General features: G+C 38.2%; 2 protein-coding genes across 13 annotated transcripts in view; both read left to right on the top strand.

Moving 5' to 3' along the window:
• The window catches only part of INPP4B (inositol polyphosphate-4-phosphatase type II B), a 295,785-nt gene that overhangs the window by 26,261 nt on the left and 242,420 nt on the right, over positions 1-27,104 (top strand). The gene's annotated exons all lie outside the window — the stretch shown is intronic.
• Positions 1-27,104, top strand: part of LOC135298731 (uncharacterized) — a 96,716-nt gene that overhangs the window by 27,110 nt on the left and 42,502 nt on the right. For 3 of the 12 annotated variants that reach the window (XM_064416581.1, XM_064416582.1, XM_064416578.1), the window contains exons 2-3: positions 2,961-3,063; positions 10,658-10,716. The exons of 1 other annotated variant lie outside the window; for it this stretch is intronic. The gene's annotated coding sequence lies outside the window, so the exon portion shown is untranslated. Of the gene's footprint in view, positions 1-2,960; positions 3,064-10,657; positions 10,717-11,258; positions 11,426-23,350; positions 23,458-27,104 lie in introns of those variants that run through there. 8 more of the 12 variants (XM_064416576.1, XM_064416574.1, XM_064416579.1 and 5 more) reach the window with 6 other exon arrangements.

Raw genomic sequence — 27,104 nt, 5'->3', positions numbered from 1 at the left:
GTAGGTGATAATCCCTCAGCTAGGCGTTGAGCAGCTATTCCAGGCTGGGCAATCAGATGAAATTTTGCTACAGATGAAAAAGAGGCTGCTGCCAACCATTCACATCCTGAGGCAAGCTCAGTTTCTGTCGAGGGACTTGGCTTGTACTGCTGTGCACCTTCAGTTTTCATCACAGAAACATTCAGCCCTGGACTGCCTCTAGTAAAAATCATAGTTATATTTCATGTTAAATATAAAGCCATTCATTTAATTCAGGCATACCTGTTTTGTAATAATTGCATCATACCACTTCAGTCATGGCCTTTTTACCCAAGTAAGTCTGTAGCTGAGGAGCATGAATATCTTAGGAAACCAACTCTTGAATTTTGTTTATAGTGAATAATTGTGATAGCCTTATATTTATTAAGTTATTGTGAGCTTTCTTCTTTGCGTGAAGATTTAATCTGCAAAACATCTACTTTTAGCAGGTTTTATGTAGCTTGGCTATTTATCAGTTTTAACTTCTTAGACTAGAAGCAAAAGTTCCAGTTATTGCCACTCATATACTGTATCTTGCAGAATGGAGGAGTACAGTGCAATATTTTTTGAAACTGGTTACTGTGTCCTACCTTCATTCCTTCCTTTAAGGGATTGGTGTTCCCAGCAAACCACCTCCCCTAGCCTGGTTTTACTACTGACTTGTGTGTAGGAGCTCCTTGTGAATTGAGCTGTGCCACACTCATTTACTTAGGATTTTGTTTTGTTTAGTTTGAAATGGCACCTTACAAGTTCATGTATTTTCATGCCTGGAGATTAGAGAAAGAAATCTGCTGTGTAAATAAATTTGTAAGTAAGTACTGACTGAAATGCTAATATCTAGCTGAGCTCCACTTGCTCTGAACCCATGGGGTCACAATAGTGGGTGAACCTGTCTTCACAGTTGTTTGCACGTAGCAGATGTCTTGAAACATTAGTTGGTGCAGTCACTTTTGAATAAGGTTTTGAAAGACTGATTTAACCTTCCAGTATTTGTTTTCAAGTGCAAGAGAAGATAATGCCCATAACACAGTTTCTTGCTGGTCCAAGAGAAAGTTATAAGCCAGTGCTACAGCATATCTGTGGCTGAGCAGACATGGGAGAAGGAGGAATATAGACAGTGTTTCTTGAAAGTATCATTGGGAATTTGAGTGAAGATCATGGATTAATTTGAATTTGTCATGAATTGTCTTGAGTGAGGACTATGTTTGAGGTCCTTCATGTGGGAATTGTTTTGCAAGGCTGTACTTACACAATCATCCTCTGCAGAAGGATTACCTGTGGGGCCACACTTTTGCCCTCCATGTTGGGCTGGCACTGACGTTTCTGCAGCTGGTCAGATCAGGGAACAGCTTGGTTAGGTTTTCATCGAGGTCAGTTCCTTGAGCTGACCAAGGCTGTGTGGCTCCATCAGCACTGGTGCTGCTGTGGGGAAGGAGAGCCCCTGTACCTGTGTCGGGCTCTCAGGTGCAGCCTGATGAAGGTTGCACTTTGAACACTTGGTGTCACAGTGCAGTGGCTGTGCTGAGCAAAGCAGTGAATTCTTGCTCAATCTCTGCCTAGCGTGGTGCACTAAAACCACGAGGGACAACTCCCACAACAGATAAATGACTTCCTTCTCACAGGGCAGGTTTTCAGCTGGATCAGTATCAGTAGCTGGAAGTACATTGTTCAGTGGGTGTGTCAGGTGATACCTGTTGGTGGTAAGTGCTTATTTGCATTATCCCTTCTAGAGGAAACAGAAGGCAAGATTTTTTTCCCCCCCTTCCCCAGGAAGATCACATCTGAATGTGATCTGGGAGTGAATACTGGGAAACTACATGAATCGTTTAGGAATTTGCTTGCCTGGGAAATCTGTCAGCTGAAGGGGGAAGATGGAGCTGTTCTGCTTGGTTGCTAATTTTTTTCAGCTGAAGGGAATACCTTCAAGGCAAGCCAGCATTTAATTTTTCATTATCTGTCTCCAAATAGAATAGCTCACCTCTAAGTGCCTCTATTCACAGGAGATACTTTGCTTTTAAGGTCTTGTTTGGTTTAAGACTTTAAAAAGGGACTTGCAAACAGCAGTGATAGTGGATGAGGGTGTTGGTTGGTTTATGTGCCATTGCTACGTCATACGTCCATTGGAAGAAGTCTGGTTCTGTTTAGGGATTGCTGTGTCAGCTGGAGCTCCTATGGTGTTTTTCAGGGCATAGTGAGGTAAGGGTGACTGAAATGAAAACTTACAGAGGATGAAGTTATTATGATATGGTGTGTGTGATTCAGCATAAAATAAAACTGAAATAACACTGGTACTGTTGCAAAAATGGACAACTACTTAATGTTTCTGTTAACTTTCTTCTATAGAATCAAACCAATCAAAATTGTTTTCAATGCTCAGTAAGGGGTGTTCTAGGAAATAACATTACTTATTAACTTGTTAAATATTGCAGGCCTTGTATTGAAAATTGTAATTTTTTGATTCTAATTGTTTTTGAAAGGCGCAGTGGCTGATAAATTGTAGGAAGAAACATTTGAAGAAGTTAAGGATGATAATTTGTTCAAATAGATTGCTATGGTACTTCCAGCCTACCAAAGTATAAGTGAAAACTACAAACATTATTTGATCAGCCCTAGCTTTGACCTTGCTGGAAGAAAATAAGAGCCAGGAGACAAAGTGAGGTGACTGTGCAGCTAGAAAGAAACTGAAATTTTCCCTGAGTATAATCAGTTAGCTTGACTGCGTGCAGCCAGCTGATAAGCATCTTTATATAGAAAGGCATGAATAACTTTGTAATGCCAATAGGTATCTTCTGTAGATATCCTAGTACTTAGTGATACTTGGTATATAGGTCTTGCCTGTCTTTTTCAGTGAGGAAAAAAGAAAAACCCTAACCTAAAGAGAAGATTATTTTGTAAGATAATTTTTTCTACTACTTTCTACTTTTTTCCCCCTTTATATTAAGGTTGCCTTTGCAGATCTCTGAAACCTTCTTTGGAATGCAGTCCCTGAATGTAGGTCAGCCAAGAGTTTTCTTCCCTGCTGATCAGCTGTCAATGATTTTCAAGGTAAAACTTAAATATAGCTTTTTGAAATTTTTACTTATAAATACCCAATATCTGTCTATTTGAAACTCCTGCCATGCATTAATTCTTTTTGCTGACTCTGCCTTGTACTCTTATTTCCTCAGTTTAAGGCAGAAAACCCAGTGTTTTGTTTCAATGTGCAGGGATCAGGGGTAGAATGGATAGTTTTAATGAGGAAGCATCAGGTGTTATTTATATTTTATGGCCTAATAAAGAGACAGTATGATGAATTAACAATATCTCCTTGCTTAAAAAGAATATAATTTTTGAAGACAAATTATGGACTAATTTTGCAGCATGCCTTTTGAAGGCTGATTCGTGTGCTGAAAAGATTACAGAAACTCTTAATGCAAAATGATGTGAACTAAAAATACTGTACCTTTTCAAAGGAGGAGAATGGGAGTTTTGAATGTATTCGGTAGAGTCTCTGAGGACTTGAAGATGTGAGTTCTGGTGTTTTTCTTTTTGAAATAGCTAAACTAGTGAAATTGGGCAGTCAATTTTATTGACTTTGCTTCAGAGGTTTAGGAGATTGTAGTATTTAAAAGCTTGTATTTTAACACTTTACCAGAATATCTAGAATTATATGCAGTATTAATGAAAGCTGCAAGGTATTGTGCACTGATTTGATGTTGATCTGGGCTTATGATCTGTAAGAAAACTTGGAACCTAAGAGACTGTGCTGAAAGTGTTGTTTCAGGGTGGTGCATGCAGTCATGAAGGTTCTTACTCCCTTTTGTACTTGTAGTAGTGACCTTCTGCACTTTCTGCTTTGGACAGATAAAGTGTGGTATTTGTAATAATAAAAAACTAATAAAATATGCTTTAGTAGCTGTTCTGCATGGTTAAAGAGTTGCACGTTTTTCAATGGGTAGCTATTATTCATGCTAGCCTTTAAGTGCTGAAGTCAATTTTGTGTGGGTTTTACATGATAATACTTGCTTGTAATTAAAATTTCCTCAAACATGCTACTGGGTGTTTTGATTTATAGTATTTATGTATGGGGCAAGAGGTGGGTTTGCATCTCTTCAAGTTTCAGCACTTTTTCTGTGTCACATATATCAAATAATTCTGATTTTACCCTGTCCATAGAAAGAGATCATGAAAACTATAACTTCAAATGCAGGGAGAATGTCCAGCAGAGAACTTGATAAATTTTGTGGTCTATCAGCTGTCAAAATGGTCATCTCTTCTAAAATTATTGCTTCGAAGGACATAGACTCCTCCACCTCTTTCTCTCCTGGCCACTCACAAAGTAATTGATTGGACCAGTTTGTTTATAAATGATGGTTGTGGTGATTGTGTGCAGAAGAATGTTGAGAAGGATTTTGGACTCACTATGCTTCTGTCTTTTACCATGAGTATTAAATAATGCCTGTCTCTTGAACCACTGGTGTTAAATAACTGAAAATAGTCTCTTTTCTAGCTGAGTTCATGCTAGGAAAGAAATTATCTAGGACAAACATTTGAAGGCACTATATGACTATGTAGTTTCCCTGACTGACAGTTTTAGTCTGAAATGGAGACAGAAGGGAAGTGCATTATTGAGCTAGAAAGTCTTTCTCGTCCTTCAGGGAGACCCAGTCCTGCAGCTGAAGACAGACATGTTGTTTGGGGTGGTTTACCTTTAATTTTATTATGTGATAGCCTTTAGATGGTCATTGAGTCTCTAAGTTAAACCAAAGTTTGAATCCCAGGATCTTTTACATGTTTTAGGTGTGAATACTATTCAGACACTGTCAGATTAATTTAGCTTCTCTGGCAAACTTCCAGGGAACAGGCACCTTGATTATTATTGCTGTGGAACTACTGGCCCTGCTGCCTTGCATTTCCAGGTGCTGGCTGATCTGTACCAAAGTGTTCTGTCTCAAGGGTTTTACTGCTGGGTCCTGTCCCCCATGATTTACACGTTATGGCTCCTATGCAGAGCTAGTGGTGCACAGGTGTGACAAAAGGAATTCTAGGCTGTTACTTCTTTACTGATAGATGAATGCAAGATACATACCATCTCCCCTGGAGGGAAAAATAATAGAATCAATAAGCACATCTCTTCCTGAAACATCTTTATTACTTCCAATAGCCTTTCCAGAAGCCTGGTATGTTCTGTTTACCTGGCACTATTTTTCCTTTTCTAGAAAGCAAATGCCTTCCTAATAGCAGTTTACAACTTGTCTCATCTCCTCACCTCCTGTGTTTTGCAGTTCTATGTGGAGTACAGATGTCTGTGCATTACAATAATTACTACATTTAAGCATAATTATCTTAGTCAGTAACCTTTATTTGCTTTGATAACTTAGGTTTTATTAAATTATTGGCAGTTTTCAAGGCTTTTCCATCTGGGACCAGACTCAGAGGTTCTGATTTTCTTTATGCTACTCAAAGAGATTGAAGCAATCAAAAATAACTGTAAGTAGATGAAGTTGCAATTTAGAATAGATTTATAATGTGTTTATAAAAAGGACTGGAACTAATTGGTTCACAAACCAATAAGGAGATTGTTCTAGAAATCCAGCAGCAACCATTCTCTAAAACAAGAAGGGTACCAATGAGCTGTGTGAAAGGTGTGCAAGAGATCCAAGAGGGAACCAGCCAAACCAAAACAGTGCACAGATGGAGACCACAGAAATTGTTTAGCTTGCCAAATTTTCATGTTTTTCTTGAAAAATAGGCCCATTGCAAAGAATTTCTTCTCTGTTTTTAAAAATACAGTCTGTGGCTATAAAACAAAATAAAGAATTAATTCAGCATATGGAGACTGTTTGGAATTGGCAGTGCATACATTCCTGAGCTCCTTTTGCAAGGGTCTCTTGTGGCTGGGTTTCGTGTGTCATGTGGCCCAACCAGTGTCTTTTCATGGATTTGGTCTGTGTAAGATTACAGTGCATAATAAATATCATATTTGTGAGTGCTGTATGAATCATCTTTCCACAGCTGTAATCTATCAATTTACAAAACACTGGCAGCCAGCTGCACCTGCATGGTGGAGCCTCTGGTAGCTCATTTTGGGCACAACAGCATCCTTGTGCTGGAAATCGTAGGTCAGGTTTTGAGATGATTGTGGAGTTATGAGGTTATTTCAAGAAGATTATGAAGATGGGATAAAAAGTATAGCTGCTGGTGCTCAGGGGAAAACAAGAAAGAATGTGTATATGTGGGAATGAATGGAAAAGTTGGAGCTGTACCTTCTAATTCTTAGATACCCGTTGGGACTGCTTGCACATATTCTCTTCCTTGTTTGCCAGGGTGTTTGATAATGGAAATGAAACTAAAGAGATTTTAGCTCTGTACCAGTTCTGTAGAACCTCCCTAGGAAAAAAGAAATACTTGGAGATTCATCTTCAGAACATCATATTTTTGACTTGGCTATTTTTCACATGTACAAAATAACAGCTAAGTTTTGTTTACTTTCACTGACATAGACCTATTGGAAATTACAGGACACAGCAGTGACCATTGCTTGAGGGATAAATTCAAAAAGAAAGTGAATGTAAAAGTGGGAATGTAAGGGCCCACAGAAAGATGCAGTGCAGATGTAGCTTCTCCTTCAGCTCAACAGTTGGGAGCAACAGTATCAGGAATTGTTAAGAGTTATAGTTCTCCACCAGAAAAAGATGTCAGTGTTGCTCTCTGAAAAGTAAAGGTTCCTGATTTAGCAACTGAAACTGGCTTTTGAAGCCCATGTACTGAGAATTAGGCAGCTTTTTTTTTTTCTTAGACTGCATAGGAGTATTAAAATGCATCTGACAGGCTTCACTTGCTTGATTGTATGAGGGTCATAGCAGTAATTCTTTTTTTGAATAAGACCTTTACAGAAGTATTGGATATTAAAAGCATAGAATATTGTGGGAATTAAAAAGAAGATCTCTAGAACTACTTTTCTGGCCTTATTTTCTCATCTTTGCAGCAGCATGGTGCTGTGTTAACTGCAATTTGGAAAAAAATATTTGCTACCAAATATCCAGTGTTCAAGATTCCTGTGGAACTTAATGTTAAAATAATTTTCAATAAACAGAGGAGAGGTTTTGAGAAACAGAGATGTCTTATATGTGCCAAGTATAATTTTTTCATTAAATTCAGTATATGTATTTCCAAGAAATAAAAGCTCTTGGGTTGTTTTTGGTGGTTTTTTTTGGGGGGGTGGGGGAAGAGAGAGAAACACAACTCATTTCCTGAAACCACAGAGGAAAATATTCCAAAAGTACTGAAAACTGTTAGGACTGTGGACTTTTATAGTTAATGCTTGGTATTTTGTTAGAGCTACTGTTCCTGTGAAGGAGATAGAAATAAAAGGCAATCTACCCTCTTCCCCATGCCTCATAAATGCATCTTGGGTCTTTCTAGTTATTATATGTCCATAGCCAAAATGTATCTTTAATGGTATTACTTAACTGTGGAAATGCTGCATAAAAATTACAGCTTCTGCATAAGATTCTAGAGCTACTGAAAAGAAACTAAGCTTTTCTTTCTCAAGAAATGTGTGGGGTTACCTAAGTGACTTTGAGTTTTTTCTCCTATTATGTACACTGCTCACATGTTATGAAAAGAAAGTAATATTTGGAGTCCATCCAATAGAATGGAAACCACAATAAACAATGGCATCTTTCATATTTTTGACTTTTTTGTTTTAATGTCTCAGGTGACCTTCACATCTGCTGTCTAGATTTTTCGCAGCTTCAACAGATTAAGTGGCACCATCATTGTCCCCCTCCATCTCTTACTTATCTTCATCCTCTTCCCTGGCAGTCCCATGAGATTCAATGCCAAAGATCTGGCATTGCTGGCCAGGTGCCCATCAGGTTGTTTTCACAAGGAAGGAAAACTGAAGATTTGCAGGGATAAAAATGTGTGGTCGGGGATCAAAAATGAATAGTTATAAATGACTTGCACTGAAAACTACTCCTGGTTGCTTTGTGCAGTTGTTAGCTTGGTTTCACTCATCATATAGACCTAATTTTTTTTTGTTTTCTTCATTTCTGGTGCTTGACTGGCAATAAATAACTTTCTAAATAATGCAACTTAAAACTAGTTTGCTCAAGTTTCCTTTGTCATATACCTGAGAAAGGGTACAAAGTCCTTAACATTATTTTTCCCCCCTGTAAACAAAGACTTGTTTTTCTCTGCTAGTAACTAGTCACTGGTTGCCATGTTCTAAAAATTAGATATCTACTTCCTCAGAATTTACCCCTCCCATCTCGAAAGACTGTGTTCTTTTATCAGTATAGATTTCCCATTACTCACTTTACACCTCCTTTGCAGGTTTCTTCAGGCTTTCATGACCATATTTTAAATGTCTTTCAATTTCCAGTAAGCTTGAATAAATGTCTATTCCCTCAGTGGCTGTTAGAAAATAGCTCATGTTTAGTGATAAAATCAGTCCTAACACAATCATTTCAGCAACAGCAAATGTTTTATCTTCACTTGTCCCAGTTGATCTTCATTGTGATTGTATTTACTTTTATTCTGTTAGGAAAAAAAAAAACCCAAACAAGCTCAAACCCAGCACAGACTCAGTTATAAGGGGCAGAGCAAGTTCTGTGCCACATCTTCAGAATATTTTATACATGTCCTGGTCAGACCACAACGTGCATTTTCTAATGATAATTAGCCGTAATTTCCTGTGAAGTGCGCAGCAACTTTACTGGGCAGAAAGCTTCAGGAAGCATTCACTTCTGTCTGCCTTGAGGTTCCTCACCAGGTTTACTTACCCTGTGTACTCATTGTAGGCATCACATCAAGCCCTGCCTGATGCTTTGAGGATGTTTTTGAATTTTCTGTTAGTGATGGTTATGTTGAGTGCTGTTTCTGCTAATACTGTTAAAATACCTTGTATTTGCTGGCGACATACCAAACATTTCTGCAGCCCAGTATTGTGGGCTATCTGTGCCATGGTGAGCAGTAGATTCTAGGAAAGTGTTTAAAGAGTTATGCATGATGTTCCTATTACTGAGTGAATCCTTCTGGCTCCCAGCAAGCCTGTTATGACCCCATGAGAAGAAGGATCCTTTCTGTCAGGGCATGTTAGTCACTGTGTGTCCTGTTCTCTGACAGGCTTGTCTTTGTTAGTCTGACTAATCTTTGGACCTGCTTATTTTTTGCACATACGAAGTAATGACTTTCCCAATCCTATAGAAAAATATCTTTTATCTGAAAAAGCTGCAGTGTGAATGTGATTCTTTTCTTCCTTCTGAAGCCCACAGCCTTCTGGGGGATGGAATTTAGTCTTAGCAGCATCCTGTGCTTGTACTCTAAAGCTACATACTTGGATCTGATAACTTTAAGTTTTTAGTTGGTGGACATGTGCCAATTCATGTTACATTATTTGCTGTGCCTTGCACTAGTAGGTCTGAAAAGATGCAGGAACTTCAATTCCTTTTCTAAGAAACTCCCCCAGGTTATTACTGAACACAGTTGCTCCAAGACTCAGTGCCTGTAAGTGTAAACCTCCCACTCATGGGGAAAAAGGTACTCTGCTTTTTCCAATGTTGCTCATTGAAGCATCTTAATTGAAATTATCAACAGAAAAAGAGAATGTTTCTACCCCTCCGCTAAAAACCTTAACTTTTTAAAATCATGATTCATTAGTGTATTTATTTACTGCAACAAGACATCCTTCTGCTCAATATAATGATTTTAGTGGTGGCTAGCTTAGGAATATACAAGAGTTCCTCAGAGGCAGCTGTAGAATAACATAACCTTAAGGTACAGCTGTGCTTCCAGCTCCCTAGCAATTCCAGTCTGGCTGCTGTCGGGAGGTACAGGATTTCATGTGCCCCTCAAAAACGTGAAAGAATACATCTTGTTTAGAAAGAGTTCTTCCTCTTTTAAGACGTGATCTCTAAAGAGATCACATTTGTCTATGAGATTTATATCGGTTTATAATAGGTTTATGTATCTATATGTATCTACTCATACATCTGAAAGTGTGTTTTTTAGAAGGAAAATAACACAATATTAAAAATCATCTGTTTATGGAAGAATAACTTTTCAAAGTTTTTTGACCACTCACTGTGAAGTTGTGGAACATTCCTCATTCTCAAAAGTTTGTGTACATACCTGCATGTGTCTACAAACAAAAAGATGTTATTCCCACAGGTTTAGCACTGTTAAAAAGTGTAGCAAAATAGTAATAGCAAAGTGGCTGTAAATATTTAGGCCTCATTTTACTCCTTTTTTTAATCTTCTGAAAACTGTAAATTCGTATTAGCATGTTCTCACATAAGTGCAGTAGTGAATGTTTTTCTGTTTTAACAGAGATTAGTTCTGACCTCCTGAAATAATGGGAGCAAAAGGTGTTCCATGATAAAATGCCTGCTTTTGCTCCCCTGTGAGGAACAGGGAGAAAAGCTGAGAAAATAGTGTTGAGTGTGACCAACCAGTTCTCCTGGCTACAGAGTAGAAGAAACCTTCTGGGAAGTTATTTGACATCTGACACAGGCAGCCACTGAGTTATGCTTTCTTGTTGGTTGATAATGATTTTCTTTCCTGACCTTTATAACTAATTCACCTTTTTTGAGAAGCATTTAGTGTGTGAAGACAAAAGGTTGGTTTTATTAATCTCTTACCTCTTTGCATGCAGAACCAAGGGCAAGATGGTGCTGACTGAAAGGAAATCTGCTTTTTCTAATGAAAAATAAGGTAATTCATTTTCCTACTGCCTTTTTGCATGTGCTAGTCTAACGTGAGAACTTGAGTAATCCTTTTTAATGACAGGTATATTGGCATTGTGCTTTTAGGGACAAAAAATATAAATCACTATTATTAGAAGAGTAGAAATGAAAAAAAATTGTTTGCTGTCTGTAATGCTGGCTCTTCTTCATGACATCAACATCCTTTAGCTGACTCATAAATAGTCTATACTCAGGGTCTGCTCATAACATACACAGGTCTAAATCCAGAATTACTCCACCAAATCCACTGGAATAATGAAAATGAAATCTCACAGCTAAATGAGGCATTGTGGCAATGTTCAAGATGCAATTTAAGAGCCTGACTACAGTTTTTTCATTTGATTTTGTAGCTAGATCTGTTATAAAGAACGTTATTTTCCCTTCCTTTGTTGTAGAAGGCAATTATATGCCGAATATGAAGGGCTTGTTCAAATAGGCTGTGACCCTGACATGTGGTGGAAAGCTTTGCACAAGTTGCTGAGTGCCCTCATCTGTCATTGGCTTTATTAGGAGTTGAGGCCACTCATCTTCTGCAATGAACAAGCACTAAGTGTGGAATTGCCCTTTTTCTTACCCTGTCTGATACTATGGACATGATTCTGTAATTGCCTGAAAATAGCACTGGCCTGGAAAGAATTGGGGAATAGTGTGCAGCTTGAGATGCTCACCTGTTAACAGTAAGTACTTTATAATTGGCTTCCAGGATATTTTTGTACTGTATAAAATCTTTCCAACAAAATATACAGTCTGACCAGCAGTTGGAAATGATTGCACTGCTGGGCAGACTGTATTTTTTGTTGGAAAGATTTTTTGATATGATATAGTCACTTATCTTAATATAGTGATGAATGTGCACATATGGTACATTTTTAAAGCAGTGTTTGCTTTCAAAGCACTGTTCAGGAGCTTGTGAGATTTCTGCACGTTTGCAAACAAAAGGAGACAGTAGGATGTAAGGCGTTCTATGGCTGCAGTTTCATTCAGCTGCATTCCTGTGGGTGGTAAATGATCTGACATGTTTAATGTAGGTAACAGCAAGCTCATGGCTATGCCTTTGTCACACCTTCATGCATTATCATTCTGCTGAGTGACTTGCAGACATTTTTAGTGAAGGGCTTTAAATTTGAAATTACTCTCCTCTACTCCATGTTCCTCCAAGCACCCTATTTTCATGGGAGCCTTGGCATTTTAAGTGAAACAGTTTAAGGAAATGTTTTGATCAACTTTGCAACATTGAAGAAAGGAGTGGGTGAGTTTTGTGGAAATCAACTGCTAGGTCCACTTAGGCTTTTGAAATTCAAAGCTGCATTTTGAAAAACTTTGAGAGTGAGACACAAATTAATGGCTTGTTGCTGAAATGATTTAAGCTTGCAGAAAATAAGTGGGAATTCCCCTTGAAATGCTGCAGTTTGATGAAACCAGTTAAATAGGTGGGTGATATTCACTCTACATCCAGGTCAGTGCTAGAAAACTGCAGCTTATTCTGATTTGTTTAAGCAAGTTTTTAAAATTTGCGCAAGTTAAGGAAGGAACCAAGAGATTGGACAAAAAGTTGATTTTATTTGGTATGTACTTTAAGTAGGGAGATGACAATAAGAGAGCCACTTGGAAATGGAAGCCAGACAAATGAATCTGATCACAGTCCCAAGTGTGGTTAGATATAGCAGGTGCTTGGTTTTAAAATATCACAAGGTACCAGACTCAGTACAGAGACCAGTGAGTGATTAAAGGGCAATGTCTTGTGATGGATCAAACTAAATGATGTAGCACTTCCTAGCCAGCTTATATCCCAGGAATTTGTAAAACAGTCATTTTCACAGGCTTCATCTGTTGGATACTATCAAGGATAGCTTCTTTGACAAAGACAAATCTCTCTTGAATCTCATAACCATGTTTCAAAAGATGTAATTTATAGGGATACTAAGTAGAACCAAAGCAATTTGTGTGCTGTGAGGACAGAAGGGAGTGTACCCTGTATTTTTTTTTTCATCTTATATCATCCTAGATATGAATAGGTTTCTCATCTGAAGCAGACTGTTGACATATGAAATCATAGTTTAAATTTTGAGAGCTAATTTGCCAGTATGAAAACAAAAAATAGTCTTATGATGAAATGTATCTTAATAAGCATGGTTGCCAGTTTTCTGCTCTTTGCTTGAATTAGCAAAGGTTTCAGTAGGCTGCTAATGCAGTTTGTGAAAGATATGTCCCAAACAGCACTAATGAAGACATGTGCCAATTTTTGTTGTTGGAATCTGGCTTGGCTTATGGCTTGGCATGGAAGAAAAGTAACTTTTATGTTTTAGAAGATCATCTGAATGCTAAACAATTAACTCTGGAAGTCACTGCCATGAAGCAAAGACTGATTCGTTAGTATTTGTTAACTGCTCTCAGGGGCACGTGCATGTCTGTATGTACAAATATTTATAGTTTAGTGGCAGACACTCATTTTAGTTCAGATGTTCATAAATTATACTACTTATAAAGAAGAATCATCCCTATGAAATTGCGAAGAATGTCTCCCAACCTATCTGTGCTGTAAATCTTAAGTAGGAATAAATCTTCAGTGTAGGGAGAAAATATGGTTCATTCTTCCACTTTTTCAAATTTAGATGCGGGATAATAAACCATTAGGCATCTTAAGGACATTTATTTTCTTTGGTCTAGCAGTGTAGTTAGTTATTTTGAACTGAGACACAATCCAGCATTTGCTGGTGTTAGTGAAGCTCTTTTCCTTTGTAAACTTTGGTGTGGTTTGGTAAGTCATTCTTTGGTTGTTTGTTCTTCCCCTCCGTTTTTTCCCTACCATATTGCATTGGTTATAGATAGCCAAGTTACAGCAGTGATATATGAGGAAGATATATTTAGGAAATGTATTAGGAATGTATTTTGCTATTTGTTATAGCAAGATGTATTTAGAAAATGGAGGTATGAGAAATAGCTTTGCCAAAACTAAAGTGAGAGGAGATTTTGCAGGGGCATACAGATATACTCTGAATGGTGTGAAGCCTGTGGCCAGTCCATGTTGGTGCTGGTCCTTTTGAAAGGAGCTGTAGCCCACGGAGATGATCCACACTGGAGCAGATCTTTGATATCTGGACCCTGTAAGAGGGGCTCAATGCAGGAGCAGGGGAAAAAGTATGAGGAGGAAGGAGTGGCAGAGAGGAACTGTGACAGACTGACTGTAAACCCATTCGCTATCTCCCTTGTGCCACTTAAGACATGTGGACAAGGAGGTTAAGTAGTTGAGAATGAAGGAGTGTGAAGCTGTACCTTGGGAAGAAGGGGGATTGGAGAAAGCTGCTTTAGTTTTTCTCTTTGTTTCTTATTGTCTTTCTCTATTTTAATTGGCATAAACTTAAATTAATTATCTCTGGGTTTTGCCTGTGATGATTATTGGCAAGTAACATCCCTGTCTTCATCTTAACCCATTAACATTTAAATTTTATTTTCTCGCCCAGTCCTGCTAAGAGGAGGCCTGACCAACCACAGATACGATCCCCTGTGGGAAGCATATTTTGTTAATACTTCCGTGTGTGAAGTCCTTAAACCTTGAGCTTGTGTGTGGGCTTTGTGTCCACTTCCCAGGAGGTGGCAGATGTGCCTTTGCATCCTATGAGCACGCTCAGTGTAAGTTGCTTTTGAAGGCAGAGCTGAGAAAGGGACTCCATAAAGCTGTGGTCAGGAATGTGACAGGGCTGGGGAACCTAGTGCGTGCAGGGCTTCCAGAGAAAAATTTGGCATTGTGTTAATCTTGAACCAGTTCTTACAGATCCCAGTCCAAAATATTTCTTGTGGAATTTGGCAGATTTTTGATTCACCTAGAGTACCTGGCAAGTGGGTTATATATATACTGAGTTTCTACCCACTTTGAGCCTGGGAGGTACCTTCTTCCAGAACATAAGTGGGATACTGGGAGAATGATTCTCAGCATCAGTTATGAATGTATGTAATAAGTATTAGAAATTTATGTACCTTTTTTCATTAGCATAGGAAGGGACTTTTGATTAGAAATTTTGGATCTCTTTGAGGATTGCAGTATTGTGTACTAATTTTTGTTTTGATTGCAGATCACAATTTGTAGCAATGGTTTTCTTGAGGAAAACACCTCAACATAAACCAACAAAAAAAGCAAGAAAACAGAACATATTTTTGTCATGCTGTTTCATTTCCTTTTTTCTGTTCATAAGTTCTTCAGAATAGTTTTGTGTTTTCCTTTTCCCTAAAGGAATAAACATATAGCTTTGGCCTTTTTCAGTTTCTTAATGCTTATGCCAGTTCAGGGCTGGATTTCATCCTAAACTGTTATTTGCCATATATGTGTGCATTTGGATTAATTGCTAGTAATGAAAAGAAAGAAGGTACCTAACCCACCTATGGTTCATTTCCCCATATCCTAATATTCCCAAATAGTAGTGTTGATACTTAAGCAGATTTGTAAATTACTTTGCAATTTAGTCACAAAAAAGATACATTAAGAAGTACAATTATGTTTTTGCTTCCAAGTAACAGTTCCAGAGGGCCCATTATACTTTATTGAGTAAACATGTTGACACTGCTGCTTATTTTTGAATACGTATTTAGGAGTTTATTTAAAAATGGATTATTGATCAATGGTCTGTAGTGAATTCCCTAGGAGAATCATTAGTGTCCATTGTGTAAATCTTGTGTAGCTTGATGATCCTGTGGAGGTAAACATTCCAGTCTGTCAGGTCAGTTCGTCCATGCAACAGCTCAATAAACTCATTCTGCTGTTGTGTAGGAAAAGTTGCCTTTTAAGATTGCTGTGATGTACTGATTTTTAAAAATTATCACACAGGAAAAAAAAAAAAGTTTACAGATGACAGTATTGAAAGTTAAAGCTGCTATGAATGCTGAAAGTTTTTTGCATTAGAAGTTGTATTTCATAAATTATAAATATATCCTTTTTTTCCCCTGTAATCTAAACAATGTTCTGGTAGCAAACTTGTATGGCACATTCATACTGTAATAAATCCATATGCTTGTTTCATTACCTGCCCTAAACCTAAAGGGATTTATATTGGCCAGAGCCAATCCATGGACTTAACTACACAGATGTAAATTAGAATGCTGTAATAGACCTAATTCCAGAGAGAATTATGTAAAAGGTGGTGAATATTCTGAGACTCCTCTTATAATGAATTAAATTTTGTTAAACCAAGTGCATTGTTGGGCTTGAGATTTTATAGAGTTTAAAGAGCAAATCTTAATGGTTATACTGTCAATAAAAACAAGCTTTCCTGTAATGTATGTGGAAGCTTAACATAAATTACATTGTTACAGCATTTATTGCAAGTGTAATGTGTTATTAACAGTTGGTATAAACAGCCTGAAAGTAAGATTTCAGATTGACTCATAAATCAATAATCAGAGAACCACATAGAAGGTAGAAATAATAGAATAATGACATTGTCCTGAATTTTGTATATGAATTTCATTGTAATGCATCTGTGAAAATACTGTTTGAGTTTTCATGGCATAGTTGTATATGAGTTCTGCCATAGAAATGTGTGAATGTATCACAGAATTTTATCTGCATCAGGCAGGCATACACAATGTATTTTCACCATTTCACAGCTGTAGAGTTTTAGTATTTTTCTCTCCCATTTGATATTTTAAAAATATTCTTAAAGAATGAGATTGCTTTATATGTACTGAAGCTGCAGAGTCTTTTCTGATCTGTTAGAATATGGAGTTTCTGTGTGTGTGTGGTTTAGCATTCTGTAAGTCAGTGATCTCTCCAGGGCATCTTGAAATAAAAGTGTCTCTTCTAGCTAAGGATGTACTTATTGTAAACCATTTTTCAGCAGTCATTTTAATTTTCTAGAGCATGCTCTGTGTCAGTTTAAAGACGGAGCAACTGAGTAAGTGCTGCTGCACAATGTAGCAGAGCTTTGGGATTGAATGTCATTGCTCAGTGTGGTTTTTCTCTGGCTATAAACTACATGTATGATATTAGTTATGAACACGTTCTGCAAGCTGAGGAGCAGGTAAATGAATCTATGTCCATTAAGTTTCAGTGAAGTATGTTGTTGCTGTGTTGGTAAGATTTTGATTTGCAGTTGGAAGTGTGCTAAATGGAGAAGAAAGTGGAAAAATTACAAAACTGTGGTACAGGTGGCTCTGAAAGCCTTATCACCCCTTCATGGTTCAGAAGCCCCAGTGTGTTTGAGTGCTTGCAGCTCCAGTGTTGTCTGTGCTTCTGCCTGCACTTTAACTGGCATGTGAGTTGTTCTCTGACTGTGGGAATGTTAGGTATATAACATTATATACACATGAATATAAATTTACAGCTATCCAGAAATATGTAAATATCAGTCAGTGTTTAGTGAAGAACTCAAATGAATTTGGTTTTGTTGAGAGAAGAGATGTTGCCATGTAGGCTTTGAATCTGCATTTGAGTTGGGTACTTTCCTGTTACTGTAGTCTTGCATTCAACTCAGCAACAAGGAAGGGCTGGGCTCAACTGAAGATGTTTACTAAATAAATAAAAGGCCACAAATGAGCGTGCAAAACAAAACATAAAAAGGGCTGCTTCACAAGTCCCCAAAGTGGGGCTGACGTGGTACTATAAGCATGTGTGTGTGTATATATATTATATATATATATTTAGTCTCTCATGGAATGTTCTAGACGTTTTCTGGCCAATGATGGGCTGTTACACCATCTGCATGGCCACTCCCAATTGGTCCCCCCCTTCGCTTCTCGCCATAAGCTGCCTGGATGTCTTTGGCTGTGGCTGCTTATCTCTTGAGACTTGATGTTTGTTGTCCATTGTGTGGCACATCCCCCCCAGGACAAGCCCTCACAGCAAAGCAGGCTCAAAACTTGGAAAGCGTATAAAGAAAACTTTATTAATAGAAATTAAAAGCATAATAAGAATTGGAATAAAATTTTTAGAATACTTATCTTTTTCCCTGTAACTTTTTTTTTATTGTTTACAATGTCTAGAAATAATTGAGTTTATTACTTTTAGAATAGTCCTTTTTAGTTTACTTAGGGAGAGGAGTCTCTCTTGTCAATTTAGGGAGACTTCTCTATAAGAAAACAGGTTTTTTTGTGGCTTTTAATGTTTATGAATAGCAGCTGCCTAGAAATCTTGCAGTTGTGAAGTTTCTTTTATTTTTTACAGCTTTTTTTAATAGCGGTGTTTATGGGCTATGTTAACTTATGGGGTATTAATTTAAGGATGAGCTGTTAAGAGTAAAGGGTTTTCTGTTTATCTTTGACATCATCCTTATTTCTGGAAACAGAGGTTTTCTTCTCTTCTTGGGGCAAAGGGTCTTTATCACTCTTTTCTCTCTCTCTCTGTGTTCAAACTTCTTATGGGATCACAGCTACTTTAATATGTCTTTGCTTTAGCATAGATACTTTGGTTCATATTGATAATTTGAATGCTTCATCTTTCATAAAATTATAAGGAAAAAAGAGTCTGATGTATTAACTATGTATTTTTTAATAGCTTTATAAAAGGATTCTGGCTTAGATTTAGAGATGCCTCAATTCTTTCTTATTTGGGACTTAACTTTTTTCTTCACTGACTTTAATGTCTTTATGTTGTTCTTCTGCATGTTTTCACTCCATCCTTTTCTCTCACCCAAGAAAAGACTGAAGACTGTAAGTCCTATTTGTGTACTAAAAGAGCTCATATCTTGCCCAGGGCTTTCAGACAGCCAGGTGACCCCAGCTGGGCTCAGCAGTCTGCAGTAGGTTGAGGCTGGGCTGGGGGAGCAGCTCAGATCTCAGCAGCGAAGCTAAGGCTCAGTTCTAGTACAGCAAGGGTGGATGGTGTCCCCTGCCTGCCACCCACTGGGGCTTGGCCCCGCAGCAGAGCCCACCTGGCCTAACCCGGCTGAGACGAGGGTTCAGGCAGGCCTTGTTACTTGTTCTTAGGCCAGAAGAAAAAAGAAAATTAGCTAAATGTTTCACTTTTAACATATGTGTTCATAGAAGGGTGTTTAGCTTTCTAGTAGTTTAATGAAGTATCAATATTTAAAGTTACTCTCTGATTAGTTTTATTAGACACAGAAGAAGATCTTAGCTGCTCCTCTTAAAAAGAAAATGCTGTAAACTCTAGCCTTAGAACCCTGCTGAGCACGATACACATAATGCCAATGCAAAGCCCTGGGTCAGCAGAAGACCACCTCTCCTTGGGGTAGCAAGAGCACACTGGGATTTTGTTCCCAGGGGTCTGTGCTGGATCCAGAAGTACTGACTGTTGCTGCAGTCTTTCCAACAGTTCTTGGAAATGCAATTTGTAACCATTGAGGAAAGAATAATCAATTGCTTCTATCTTTACTGTGGACAGAGACTTTACATCTCCCATTTCCCTTCTTAACAGGATCCAGGCAAGCCCTACTGCCTTTTTGCCACCTGATTCCCTCCATTTCCTTGCTGCTTCTCCTTCCCTGCTCCAGATATGACTGACTTTTTCTGCACACAGTAAAGCCCTCTCTTCTCTTTCACTGCTGTTGGAGTCAGACTTTTCTTCTAATGTGTTCTCCCTTGGATAATCTATCTCCTGGTTTTTCTCTGTGTCTGCTTTCACGTCTTGCATAACTTGTTCCATGCCTTCCTTTCCTTATGTTTTTTTGTGGTGTAAGCAGGTTTTACTCCTGCCCCTTTTGTGTCTATTTGTCCTTGACCTGCCTGCTCCCTCAGCTGTGCCCACTACTCGGTTTGATATCTGAAGTATTGCTTTGTTTACAGTGTCCTCCATTGCATTTCCATCCCAGAATCCTCCCTGGTCCTGTTGCTATTCCTTGCATTCTATAGAACAGTCTTTTACTAATCACTGAATAAACTCTTCTAAATGAGAGCTAAGAAGCATCTCTTGTTCATGTGACTGACTAGGGGAGAAAGGAGCCACAATGAGAGGGTGAGCTAGTTTTGGAAGCAACAGACATTCTCAACTTTTTCCATTGATTTTATTATTTTGAGGGATTAATGCTGTGCTGTACCTAGGGTCAAAGCATATATGAGAAAAATGTAACTTTAAACGGAATATTCTTCAGTACTAAGTTGCATCTAGACTTGCCTCAATACTTGTTTGTCCAAACTGCGCTTTCATCTTGCCTTTCAAAGACCTCTTCCTGTGCATTTAGCCATGAATTCAATTTCAGTGAGCATCAAACAGCTGCTTAATCTTTTATGTCAAATTCTTTCTTCCATTGCTTTTGATGGCTGAAGCAAACATCACTTCTGTTCCTGCTGCTCATGTAATTTTTAGCATTGCTTTCAACAGGGATGTGTTTCTAAGCATTTGTGTTCTGGCCTTCTTTGTGTTTTACAGATTCTTTTTAAGACAGACAACTCTTTCCCGCCCTGTATCACCCAGAAGTCTGGACTGCGATAATCTAATTTTACATTTTCTTTACTGAAATATCCTTCTCCTATTCTAGGTAAAGAAGGCATTTGGTTATATTCATTAGACCCTTGCAAAACCGATTTTCCTCAGTTTTTATCTCTTTTTTGACCATCATGCTTTCATTTGCATCAGATTGTTGTGTCCTTCCTTACATAAACTTTTTGTTTTTACTGTGAAGATTTTTCCCAGTCTCCAGTACCCTTCTTGCTCTTTCCTGAAGTTTTCTTTAAAATTCTGATTCTGAACTGTGTCCGGCATACAACAAACATGTTCACAGATCTGTCAAACCAGCAAGGAATTACCAAAACAAAACACTTAATAAAAATGTATTACAATAATTATCATACCCAAAGCTGTGCCTTTACAAATAATCTTTTCTATAATGCCTGCCAGAAACTCACAACAATAATATTTTTAAATTTAATATTCATTGGCTTTTGTGTAGTCTGATGCAGGCTTGCATGTCTGTGGTGTGTAAGCTCTCCAGCTTTCTTTTTTATCATCTGTGTTCTGTATCTGTCAGTGGTTAATATCAGAGGGTCCTGTGATCCTTGATCTGCATTTGTAAACCCTTGGGTGATAAATATACACTTTTAATCTGAGCAAATCCCTGAATTAGTGTTATCTAACAGAATTAGCTCAGTTGAAATTTTAAAAAATTGTTGAAGCAATTGCTGAATTATAATTATGTAATAGATAGAATTGTATGTGTTACAGTTACATAATTGATGGTAATCAAGTATTAGTCTCATTTGCACTAGATAATTGTCTAGATAACTGTATTTAATGAAATGTTACTGAGCATCCCCATGTGGTTCTGTCTCAGTTCAGTGGCTCTTACTGGATTTGGTGCTGCTCTCAGAGTTTCAGCTCTGTTTCTCAGAGTGCAGGGTCTATCAGATTTTTTTGTTGAACAGCTTCTCACATCACTGCAGAGACTCCTAGGAATGAGTGTGCATTCATTATTTGAGATAAATTTACAAGATCAGAACTTGATTAGCCTTCCACACTGTGCTGTTTTGGGGGACTTGGGTGGCAGTTCTTGAAATGCAAGCTATTGTTTTTAGAGAGGACTCTAATAGCTATCTGGTTTGGGTTAGAGAGGACCTGGTAGCTATACTGGAGACAAGAAAGGCTTTGAAATGCTGTGCACAAGTCCTGTAGTGGAACAGTCTATAACTGAGTAGATGGCAAGTGAAACGCTTGGTATTTATTAAATATTAGCTTTTAACACATGAAAGAAACCTAGGGATGTGGGAAGGCTAATAATACCAGAGCATGTACATGCTGCATTAAGAGATGGCTGCTGCTGCAGTCCATGAAGCCACACTGAAGGGAATAATGGAAATGTTGTGGTTTGTGTTTTGAAGTTGGTATTGACTGTAGCGGGAAGAGCTTCTAGGTCTCTGACACTTTTTTGCTTCCCAATGCATGCCAATGAAGGACCTCTTAGGAAAACAAAACCATATCAAACCAAGAACAGAACTGGCCCTTTTGATTATGTTATACAAACTGCAATATTATTCTAAGACTATATGCTGTCAAAGAGTTAGAGCTTGATCTTGCCAATAGTGTACTTACATTCCTTTATTGCTGAGTGATTAGTAATCAAAGAAAGAAGTCCCCACACTTCATTAAGAAAATAAACCACCTCAAAAAACTTATGGCTTGCATCAGGTTTCTTCTGTTTACGGCAGTAAAATAATTTTTGAGGATATTGTTGCTAAACTCTTCCTTCACTGAAAGTAATCTGTGCCTGGTATGAAGTATTACTCGTGTTTCATTATTCTGTTGTACGGAGAGTGTAGTCTGGCTGCCAGTCTGTGCATGCTGGACTTTTCTATTGCACCAGTTTGTCTCACTTTAGACTAACCTTGGTTTAAGCTGCTTTAAATTTTGTTTATAAGGGAAGCTGTCAGTAGATGGCAGCAGCAATCTCTTCACATAACAGTTTTAGGTTACCAGCCAAATGAACATCTTACATTAATGTTAACTAATCCCAAGGAAAACCACTCTACTGAAGTAATTCAGTGCAAGCAAAACTCACTTTTATTCTTAGCCTAAAGCAGGATTTTGAAGCTTGGGCTGCTGATTCACCTCGGTTTAGGCTTTCATGTGCCGGCTGATGAACGAGGAAGGGAAGGCAAAAGAGTCTATGTACAGCTAGACACATCTTGCAGCTGCAAAGTGATTGATGGCAGCCAGCCCTAGAAACTCGTGGGTGGAGCCGAATGGACCATTAGAGATCTTCGGGCTGGGCTGCTTTCTGCGCCGTATACTCATGAGTGTAGGCTGTGTTTAGCACAAGGGGGAGAGGGGCTGTGCATATACATACACGTGCATTTCAGGGTGCTGCTCTTTCACTTGCATTAGTGATCCTGAGTAGCTCTAGTGCCTGCTCTGCAGTGGCTCCCAGGTCTGAGAGCAGGCTGATCTCAAGGAGCAGGGGGCCCAGCCTGCCATACCCTCTGCCTCTTCAGGAAGTGAAGCATCAAAGGTTGCTTTGTGCTGTCCACATCCATTCCTGAGAGGGGCTGACACAGGATATGTTTTATGGCTGCTGGAAGGTGCCTCAGGGAAGGGCTGTGTTGCTCCTCTCAAGGGCGCAGCTGTAACACAGATGCTGTGGTCTGGGTGCTGTAGGGATGAAGGGTAACCTCTTTGAGTTGTCTTGGCACCAGCACGGGGATGAAACAGAGGAGGTCAGCAGTGAAAAGGAGCCATGCTTCAGGAATCTGGTTGTACCAAGAAGAAAAAGACGATTATTTTTTTTACCCGTCTCTCACTCTGAGATGAGATTTTCATTTTCCTCCAAAGAACCTGAATACCTCTGATTTATAAGAAAGGCTGTAGTGCTATCCTACCCTCACATTTGGGCAAAAAGGTGCCCTCTCATTCAGTATCTCCACTGAGCACTATTTACTATTCCCATTCTTCTTCTGACCAGCCCTGAGAACTGAGCTGAATTCTCCACAGTGCCACCTGAACTTATTTGCTGAGTGCTGAGAGCTAGTTTTAAGTCCAGTGGTATAAAAGTGGTCGTGCTTTGACAAATGTGTACAGTTTGAAATTATCTGCAGTGAATATCATTTAATATTTGAACTTGGTGGGGATACTGAGAGCCTTTAGCTCTCCCTTCAGTTATCACCTTGCTATACGTTGTTGTACCTGGGCATCTATTAATAGGAGATATTTGCCTTTTATGCCTCTGCAGTGCAGTTTTTCCAAGCAATTGGCCAAGGACCTTGTAAACGTTTTCTTAAAAGGAAGTCAATTAATGCTACACCAGTGCTTCTGATTATTCTGCCAAGTTTGTAACAGGTGAACTTTTATAAAACCTGTTAACTCTTCACCTTCCTGTTATTTTATTTTTATAAATTTCTCTTATTTTACTCTGTGTTATAGTTTCCACCCATTAGTACACCACAGTGGAGTTCCTCATCAGAAAGATTTGAAATCTGCAATTATGTGACTGCTTGTAGAAGTTTAGTAATACATAGGCAAGGATTGGCCAGGATATGAGCCAAACTAGCTTTTTATGGCAAGTTAAATACTTCTTTTGATACAGGATTTGTTATTTAGGTTAATAAAAAACTGGCATACTTAGGGCATTTTTCTAGCTATGTGATAGAAGTTCAGAAGAAGTGAATGATGGGGAAAACCATCTGTAGCTTAAATCATACATGTTCTATTTTCCTTCGTAGCAAGCAGGAGACAATGGCAGATTTTATATGTAGAAACAACTACTTGGTTTGGGAAAGTTTGGTTATGTGGTCTTGTGGGTGTTTTTGTCTTTTCTATTTTTTTTAGCATAGTTTTTAAAATTTAGTGTTAACATCTTAGTGGGGTTTTTTGGTAGTGTGTTTTAATTTTGTGTGGATTTTGGTCACTGTTTTTGTGTGCTGGTGTGTTGTGGTTCTTTTAAATCATATGCATCTGGCTTTTAGGCTTACTTAACTTCTTAGACTTTGGCTCCCTTCACTATTAGAAATGTCTGCCTGTTATTGAATGTATCTGTAGACTTTTGCCATTGACCTTTTCTTTAGAGCAGTATTTATACGACTAGAACAAAAGTGGAAGGAAAAAAACCACTCCTGAAACAGAAAAGGATATCTATATACTGTTTCAGAATGGTATAAAAGCCTTCCTAATATAAAAACATTCTGAAGTATTCCCATGAGAGAAGATATGCCTGAGCATTAGCCCTGATGTCTCCTTTTTTCTCACAGCCTTACACTTGAGTGCTAATGGATCAGCTCTTTAGAGAATTGCAATTAATTCTATTTCTGTTAAGTGCATTGCAGATACCAGTGCAGCATGGCATGTGAGTGACAAGCTCTTGTGTCCTACCCAGCACAGGTGGTTTGATTTCATTGGAGTGGAGATCATGGGATGCAGCAGTACTGCTTTTTTGCGTTATTTGGATTGTAGCACATTAACAAACCTACATTGGATGATGTAGGTTTGTTAATGTGCTACACGCCTGAAGTAGGAGGAGAAAAGAATAAAGTAAATTAAAATTTAAATAACCAGGATCACACCACCATTTCAAAATTAGTTGGTGGAACTGCTTTTAGTTGACGCAGTCTTCAATTTTATGGATATGTCCTAGATACATAGAAAGCTTAAATAAACAATTAAACTGTAATGGGACATTTTGATGATTAATGCCAGTGTAATCAAAGATATTAATGGGATTCAGTGAGGTCAACCTGATGGCATTTTAGAGAAATAGAGTGTATAATCAGTTTTTACTGATGAGGTTTTCTGTATTTGAGGAGGAGTTTCTGATTGATAGCCTGGTGACTAATCAGTGTTACTTGGTCTGGGTTTTATCAAAGCTTTGGTAGCTTCAACTTTACTGAACATGGTTTTAATACCATGTATGGCCATCTTGAGCAAAGCCAATTTATAAACTGATGAATTCTTTGGGATACATGTAGCAACAAGGAAACATAATTTTCTTTTTTAAGAAATGAAATAGTTGAAGAGAAGAATCATTAGGGTGGTATAGGTTTTTCTGGATGATCATTACTCTTTTTATATGTATTGACACTACTTTCCTTCTATTTAGGAAGTATTATATAGATTTTAAGGACTTCGGACTGATGTCTGGAATGCTGTACACATGGCATCTACCTGAAGCCAAATTATTGGTTAGAATATTCTTAAATTCCACTGCACTTCTCTTTAATGAGCACAGCAGCTTTGGTCAGGTGTGTGGGAAGTGCTTCTGTGTTCCTCGAGTTTGGTATTTGTTTCTACCTATCATTCTTTTCTGACCCGTGGTGCCAACATTGACCCTGCAAATCCCCCTGAACACTTTAAAGACCCATCTTCAAGTTTAAAAATGGTTTTGAGGTACTGGTGCTTGCTATGTTTTGTCTTGGAATGATTCTGTGGTCACCAGCGATCACAGTATGATTGTGTTGAAAAGGTGGGACCTTAAGCTTTTTCTGGTGCTGGCTGGAACAAATTGTACTTGTTTCAGTTAACTTACATGTGGGGAAAATACCATGTCTGTTCTCTAAGTTATTAAACATAAAATTAATGTTTTTAAATAGTTTTATGGTTGAGAACTGTGCTGGGAAACTAGGACAGAAAGAGAATTCCTGTGGCATGAAAATAATTAACACTTAAACAGCCATTATTGAGACTTAGGTGTTTAGCCTGTTTAAAAAGATGTGAATTGAAGGGAAAAGAATGTTTTTATATATGTTACCACAAAAATGGTTTTATATACATGATCACAAAAATCTTTAAAGATTCTTTTAAATGCTCAGTAATCTATATTGGAGAAAATTGCATTTGGGAAGTGGTAGGATAAGAGAAAAGGCCTTAAGTTGTGCCAGGGGAGGTTTAGATGGGATATTAGGGAAAATTTATTCACTTAAAGGGTTCCAGCATTGGAACAGACTGCCTAGGGAAGTGGTGGAGACACCATCCCTGGAGACATTTAGAAGATGTGTAAATGTGGTGCTTAGGGACAGGTTTTAGTGGTGTGTTTGGTGAAGACTGTCACCACATTCCAGTATGTGGCTGCAGAGAAGATGGAGATCCCCACTTTTACAAGGAGTCACATGGAAAAGAAGAAAACTAATGGGTATGAGTTACTTCTGGGGAGATTGCTACTAGTCACAAGAGGATTTTTCACAATGAGATCAGTTAGTTGGAATAATCTCCCCAAAGAAGTGGTGCATTCTCCAAATTTGGATGCTTCTAAAATTTAGCTGGACAGGTTGCTGAACTTTCTTGTCTAGATAGTGCTTTTGCCCTGAAGGGTTGGACCTCATGATCCTTGGGGTCCTTTGCAACCTGGAATTCTGTGGTTCTGAAAAAGGCACTGTGAGTTCAGAATTTCTGTTCCTTCCCTGCACAGAAGACTCAGTGCTCTACACTGTCTACTCTGACATGAGTTAAAATGTGTTTGTTGAAGACAGACAGAAAAGCTTTGTATTTCACTTGAAAAACTTTGCTTGTTCTGATTATACAAGTAGCTACCAACCTGCTTACTTGCTTTAGACTGTTACGTGTATTGATGCAATGCTAAACTGCTGAAAGATTCCATATAATAACTCTAAAAGATGTGCAGATGGGCTGTTCTGTTCCACTGGTGTATTGTACTTTTCTTTGTATGGGTAGGTTTAATCTGACTACTTTTTCATTACAAGGGGTCACATGCTGGTGGGAATCCACTTTGAAGTAGATTCTTATCTGAAATATTCTGAATATCTCTGTTGGAAACAACAGGTCCTTTTACTGCGTGAAGCAGTAGGCCATGTTCCCTTGTACATGCCCCTTTCTGCCCCAGAAAAAATTGCAAACAAAAGGATAGGATGAACTTTCCTACGTTATTCATTACTCTGTCCTTTGTTATTCAGTGATACATTATTTTCGGTGTCCAACCAGGTTGAACAAACCCTTAAGGTGACCAGGATCAACAGTATCATTGACAGGAATGTGTTGTT

The sequence above is a fragment of the Passer domesticus genome, chromosome 4 (genome assembly GCF_036417665.1).
Source record: "Passer domesticus isolate bPasDom1 chromosome 4, bPasDom1.hap1, whole genome shotgun sequence".
Classification (NCBI taxonomy): Eukaryota; Metazoa; Chordata; class Aves; order Passeriformes; family Passeridae; genus Passer; species Passer domesticus.
The sequence above is the reverse complement of the archived record's forward strand: the minus strand, read 5'-3'. Positions and strand labels throughout refer to the sequence as shown.